At 32.6% G+C, this 7,500-nt stretch overlaps 1 long non-coding RNA gene across 2 annotated transcripts in view; it reads right to left on the reverse strand.

The window, feature by feature from the left end:
• LOC144975367 (uncharacterized) overlaps window positions 1-7,500 on the reverse strand; it is a 36,152-nt gene that overhangs the window by 15,747 nt on the left and 12,905 nt on the right. The window contains exon 1 of one of the 2 annotated variants that reach the window (XR_013645896.1): window positions 3,433-4,722. The exons of the other annotated variant lie outside the window; for it this stretch is intronic. This is a non-coding gene — a long non-coding RNA (uncharacterized LOC144975367). Of the gene's footprint in view, window positions 1-3,432; window positions 4,723-7,500 lie in introns of those variants that run through there. 2 annotated transcript variants of the gene reach the window in all.

The following is a 7,500-nucleotide window of genomic DNA, read 5'->3' on the forward strand; positions in this document are numbered from 1 at the left end:
TTATTATTATTATTATTATTATTATTATTATTATTATTATTATTATTATTATTATTATTATTATTATTATTATTATCATCATTATTATTATTATTATTATTATTATTATTATTATTATTATTATTATTATTATTATTATTATTATTATTATTATCATCATCATCATTATTATTATTTATCAAGGTACCCACTCTCCCCTGTCGAATGCATTGGATGGTTGTAGAAGTAGTAGTAGTAGTTTTACAGTTTCTATAAATGCCTATAGCCAGTTATGTATTCTCACTGACAACAGTTGAGGTTAATTTGTTAAAATGCGCTATAAAAGGAAAAGAATGCCCACGTCCCCTTCACTTTTAATCCATTCCTACCAATAATACCATTGTGTCATAAAACAGTTACGTGTGAAATAAACAAGCAAATCCAAACAGCAGGTTAAGAGAGACGAGTCCCACTCATTAAGATGCGTCGAGTCGATTAATGCCGGCGCGGTGTAAAATCAAAGAATTGTATAAACTGCTGTCGGCCCAGGGATAGTAAATTTAATTGGACACGTCATAAACAATCGGCGGGGGAGGGGCTTAGATAGACAGACAGACAGATAGATAGATAAATAGAAAGATAGATAGATAGATAGATAGATAGATAGATAGATAGATAGATAGATAGATAGATAGATAGATAGATAGATAGATAGGTAGATAGATAGATAGATAGATAGATAGATAGATAGATAGATAGATAGATAGATAGATAGATAGATAGAAAGATAGATCTAAGTAAACAAGTCCCCCTCTCTTTTGTCTATTTGCCGATGTATGTTTGAGTTCTATTGTTACTATTGTTATTAATATAAACCCCCAAAAAATATTAAAAATTGAGTTTTATAAAGAGCAATATCCACTAATGTGATCAAAGCGCTTTACAAGGGGTCCCTTGTAAACAGCAACATTTAATATGTAGGACATTAAAAAAAAAAAAAAAAAAATATGTATATATATATATATATATATATATATATATATATATATATATATATATATATATATATAAACCCGATCAATGGAGCTAAGCCTAAAATGTACAAGTGGATGTGTAGTTTAACATGTCTCATTTAGTTTATCATCATAAACCTGACCTTTTTTCTATTTTCCGTCAACAAATCAAGGTTAAACGAGCTCAATTAAAGTCATTAAAATTTAGATTAAATTGTATAAAAAATAAAATGGCGGCGCTCGACTTCTCACTAGCCACTGTTGATGACGTTTTCCCCCATTTGGTCCTATCTAGTCCTGTGTTATCTATGTAACACACTAACTAGATTGTAATGCTTTGCAGAATCGATTGATATACGAAGACCATCATTTAAAAAAACAAAACAAAAAAAAAACTATATTCTTCAGGCAAACTGATACGGTGGAATCCGCTTGAATTCAACACTCTTAAAGTCAACTCCAATATCAGCATTCCACTATATAGATAACTAAAGATGAACCCAACTATGTCCAAAAATCTCTTAAGCAAGTTTAGGTTTAAAATGTGTGGGCGTTGGTTGATTTGATTTATCTGTATTTGCACAGGGCGAAATAATAAATGTGTTGTTTTTTTTTTTGCCAGTGTACTCAGACACACTCAATATGTAAGCAATTTTATCGACCCAGCTCAACGTTCAACATTCCTAAATGGCATTATAATAATACATATTATGCAAACAATTTTGTGGGCCCAGCCCACCGTTCAAATAGACAACTCACGATTTCTTTTAGTCTTCTCTGTTATTAAGGGTTTACGGCGCTGAAACACATTGAGGCTATATCACCATCAGTAAAAGGGAAGAAAATGAAATAAACAAATTCTAAAATTACAATTAAAGAACCCAAGAAAAAGTAAGACAAAGGGGAATTGTGAACAATAGGGATCAGATGAAGATTCCAAGAGCATACCATCAATGTACTCAATTTTGAGATCACCTAAACGTCCCATCCGGTCACCAGCACATGATCCAACTCAGAGGAATACATTCAAATGTTTACATTACACATTCAAAATAACAAATAACAAAACACAAAAGACAGATGATTTACAAGGGAAAGATATCATCTCCCAAAACAATAACTATATATTTGAGTGTTTCCCTCCCATCCAAGGACTCTGGCCATGGCCATGACAAAACCAAATAATCTCATTTGAAGATAAAGAAAGACAAAGAAAGAAAAAAAGTTTGAAAACAGATATGGGGATAGAGTAAATGCCACCCTGCCATCACTATGGGAGGCCAGGCACCCCACCCTGTCAACAAATCCAGTGGTGACAAATCGTAAGTCTTCCATATTATAACACATTCAAATAGTAGAAAATAGTCCAAATTGTATGGCAATATGCGTGGCTTGTTAATGGCTTTAATATTATTTTGAAATATCATCATTAAAGCACTGTAATAGTTTAGGAAATTTAAGAATAATGAGGTAAAGGGGCGGTTTGGATCTTTTCTAGAAAAAAAAACAAACAAATAATTAACTGTATTGATGCATTTCAATAATTTTGTATCGTCATTATAGGTTTAAAAAAACTATATTTATTGTGATAAATATTATTTATCCGTGTTAATACCCGTTGTGCGACCTAATTTGGGGGTATAGCATCAAAAAATATAACTATCTTGTGGCAAACATTCCACATAAACTATTGAAGTAATTACCTCCATATTTTTCCCTCTTATAAACATTGTACCATCGTGTGTAAATTAGAACATTACAAAGTTGAGAATCAAAATGTTATGACAAAATTAATGTTAAAAATTCATAATTTGGAGTATAATTCAAAATATAAGTATATTTTCAAAAATATATCTCCATTGCGACATATACTACATTTTCTCTGTGATAACTGTAAATTTTTAGACAATTTCATTGAACAGATTCTGAGAAACGTTTGACACAGTATCCTATACCCTTAGAAAAATGACATAATATTGAGAAAATGGCAAAATCTCTTACCGTTTTTCACACTTTTCTTACTACATGTACCCTTTTCGGCTGTGTTTTTCGTACCTTTCTATTCTAATTTAAGGATTTGGACTTCAATAATATTATTTCTAAGATAATTAAATATTTTTTTTCACAAAAATCTCAAAATCAATTTTTTGAAGGATTTTCCTAATAATAAGACCCGAGCACTGTATGTACTCAAGGGTCTCACTATGCCCCCTTTTTGCGACCTCTTGAAAACCCCGGAATAACCACACCTCTGGATAACGACATAATTTTCCTGAACGGTGCAATGTCAATATATGAGTTGCACTGTATATTATTTCTCAGAAAAATGTATTGAAAGTGATGACATGTATGTAATACATAAATATATATATATATATATATATATATATATATATATATATATATATATATATATATATATATTCGATACTGTACTCACCATCATTTAATGAGGGCAGATTGGTAAACAACGTTGTCTGTGTAATTCGGTATATCTTCGGTTGATTTTTCTGTGTGGCCCAACATGAAGTGTAAACCACTATAGTCTCTGATCCGTGACACAGCAACATACAGTTGTCCGTGTGTGAATACCGGTTGTGGTAAGAAAATCCCCACCTTGCTTAATGTCTGCCCCTGAGACTTGTTAATTGTCATTGCATGACAAATTGAATAAATAAATGCCTGACAAAATATCAAAGGTGAAAATACAAATTAAAAGAATACTCCGGAAGTAGGAGCTTTCGGAATGTCTCCCCTTTTACTTATGGAAAAACAAACATCTTTACTAAGACTTATGACTAACCCTAATAGAAAAAAACTATCCTCCGATCTTGAGCTAACCCTAATAGAAAAAATGATGACAAATTGAATAAAACAACTCTCGGACTGCTTTGCACCTTTCAATACTTAACAAATCAAAATAGCGGCCGAAAATCAAAACAATGGTCAAATTAGGAAATTTTAAACTTTCACAAATCTATCAAGGTTTGTTCTAAAGTTTTTAAAATATTCTATATAATGACAAATTGAATAAATAAATGCCTGACAAAATATCAAAGGTGACAATACACATTTAAAGAATACTGGGGATATAGGAGCTTTCGGAATGTCTCCCGTTTACTTAACTTATGGAAAAATAAATATCCTAGCACCTTTAGTAAGATGTATGATTAACCCTAATAGAAAAAAAAATCCTTCGATCTCGAGCTAACCCTAATAATAAAAAAAAGAATCAAAATGGCGACTGAAATACCTTCATGTGATCAAGTGAATAATATCACTATGAATGCCACGATTTGCTGAAAAATGCCAACACACACACACACACACACACATGTATACACCACACACAACACACACAAACATACACACACACGCACACACACACAAACATACACGCAATTAGAACATACTACTACATAACAACACTGATCACCGCTAAATCAACAACACAACGGAAGTAATAATAATACTTGATGTCATAAATAGATGACGCAAATTGACAACTTTTTACAGTGTCAAAATTATTTGATTTTGAGTCTAGTGTCGTCGGTACATATTTTATGATATTATCTGTTTGACTCAACGAACTTTCAAACTGACTTTAAACTATAAAAGGAAATCAAGTTATCTGTTTATCTATCTGTAAAAAATACATTTCTATTTTTCAAATCTCTCAGTAGAGTTGTGCGCCGTATCAATTTTTTTATTGACTCAAATAAGCACAATGCTCTCCACAATGCTATATTTTTTAAAGAAAGGATATATATATATATATATATAATATATATATATATATATATATATATATATATATATATATATATATATATATATATATATATATATATATTAATCCTTTCTTTAAAACATATAGCATTGTGGAGAGCATTGTGCTTATTTGAGTCAATAAAAAAAAATAAAAAAAAAAATAAAAAAAAAAAATATATATATATATATATATATATATATATATATATATATATATATATATATATATATATATATATATATATATATATATATATAACAATAAAGGAATAAGCTAAGGCAGATTGATCCCAATATGATGGAAATAAATATCTAATTAGGCTTATTAAGTCACATAGTAAAATTAGATCATTTTTATTTTAAAATACATTGTTTTTGGTGTTGAATCATTTTGTTTTGACAATTGTGGAACAACAGTAACATTAAATTTCGCAAACAATAATTTTACGTAAAATGTGTCGTTCTGCATGTAAATTGCTACTTTATTCTAGCGAATAGCTATGAGCAGAATCTTTTAGAAATAACTTTTTGCCATTGAAAAAAAAATCTTATGTCACTGTCTGTCCCTGTCTAACCCCTACAGCTATCCAAAACTTTTGTCAATCCTATCGTGTATAAATTCCCAATGATATAATATAGGATCTCGACAATTACACAATGATGTCTCATTGATAGAAAAGGATGAGGTTTTTAATTATTTTTCTTTTCAAATAAAAATCAGCGGATAAACCGTAATTTTACAAAATAATTGTTTATACCTATATATTTCCTCTATAATTGAAATAAAGTCATTTAGACAAATTCTATTCTAGTAATCGATCTTTCACCGAGTCGTGACTTAAATTAACCAATGAAATCATTAAAACTGGCTAAATAATAAATTCATTCGATCCAGAATCTGACCAACAACTCTGGTTACTCTCCACACTTGTGACAATAAATGTTACCATTATAATTTGTCTACCTCATGACGTCAGCTGACCTGGTCATAGCTGCATTGTTAAGGAAATCGTCAAATCAAGAAATTGGACTAGACGTTGAGTCGAGATTGGCGACAACAATGCAATTACCGATGGGTCGTATCAAAAACACAAACGTTGAAAATGAAATACCAAAGTACGGGACACAAAGGGACAAATTTGTATCGTCGAAGGATGCTCGATGATTCATGTTGCAGGGACAGGTTTACCCTATTCTTTTCAGATTCTGTTTCAGCTCGATGGTTAGTTCCCGAAATGTCAACATGTAACATCTGTAGAAGAATCCGATTGTCATTCATGTCAAAATCCCGCCCACAAACTTATCATAGGTCCATCCTCAGAGTTTCAAACATTTTGCTCATGAGATGTCAAGAGTTTCTCAGAGCAACTTACTAGTTCTTGATAGGTGATGCTGGTTCCCGGCATGCCAACCATCCCAGAATTTCCGGGTTTGTCCCAGAAATTTGTTAAAAAATAATGTCTATCACGGAAATTAAAAAAAAAACTACCATTATACTACCACAACAAAATCATCTCTACCTACACTTCAACAACTACCACAACATCATCATCCCTACTTTCGCCACTACCACCACATCATCATTCTAACTAAACGACTACAACAACTACCACCGCATAATCCCTTCTATACCTCTACTACAACAGCTAATATCACATCACCAACCCAACCACAACCACTGCAATTACCACCACCACATCATCATCCCTACAACAACTAATATTACAACTACTACCACTTCATCATTCCTACCACCATTACTACAACTCATCACCCCGACCACCCCACTATTACAACATCATCCCTTCCATCACTACTACAACAACTACAATTACTGCTTTCACATCATCTTCCCTACCACCATTACTACAACAACTACCATAACATCATCTTCCCTACCACCACCACTACAACCACCCCCACCACCAGATCATCAGCTATCAACAAACCAAATAATTTGGAAATCGGTTAGTTATTCTCGATCACAATGGTTCGAGAAAAATATCCGTTTTATGGTCAGTCATTCTCACCAGTGGTCGTGTAATCTTGATGAGATATCCAAGTAATAAAAAAATATTATTAAAACAGTGAGTGAGGATATCACTTTTGTTGCAAGCAGATTAGTAACTACACATTCTTATAATAATCTCTAGCATCATTGTAACCACATTATTCTCTTTATATAGACATTTGACTGTCTTATCAGACATTACCATTGCACAAAACATTGTTCCTAGCATGAGGTTTTATCCTTAAAATGTCCCTGAAATTTGAAATTATGGTAGGTCTGCCTTTTATCCAAATCACCAATACTACCACAACAGTCATCATTCCTACCAGCACTACCAAAACCACCACCACTACCACTACCGTCATTATTCCTACCACCACTACCACCACTACCAGCACCACCACCACCACAACAGCCATCATTCCTACCACCACTACTCCCACCACCACTATCACCACAACATCATTCCTACCACCACTACCATACCACCGCTACCACAACAGTCATCATTGCTACCACCACTTCCACAACCACCACTACCACCACCGTCATCATTCCTACAACCACTACCACCACCACCACTACCACAACAGACATCATTCCTACCACCACTTCCACAACCACCACTGCCACAACCACCACTACCACCACATCATCATCCCTACCAACATTATGGCGTTGCAGTGTCATGTAAGCCCAAGTCTTTGCACGTTTGATAAATATCAA

Source organism: Berghia stephanieae, chromosome 6, assembly GCF_034508935.2.
Source record: "Berghia stephanieae isolate SIO BIC M18660-M18661 chromosome 6, UCSD_Bste_1.3, whole genome shotgun sequence".
Taxonomy (NCBI): Eukaryota; Metazoa; Mollusca; class Gastropoda; order Nudibranchia; family Aeolidiidae; genus Berghia; species Berghia stephanieae.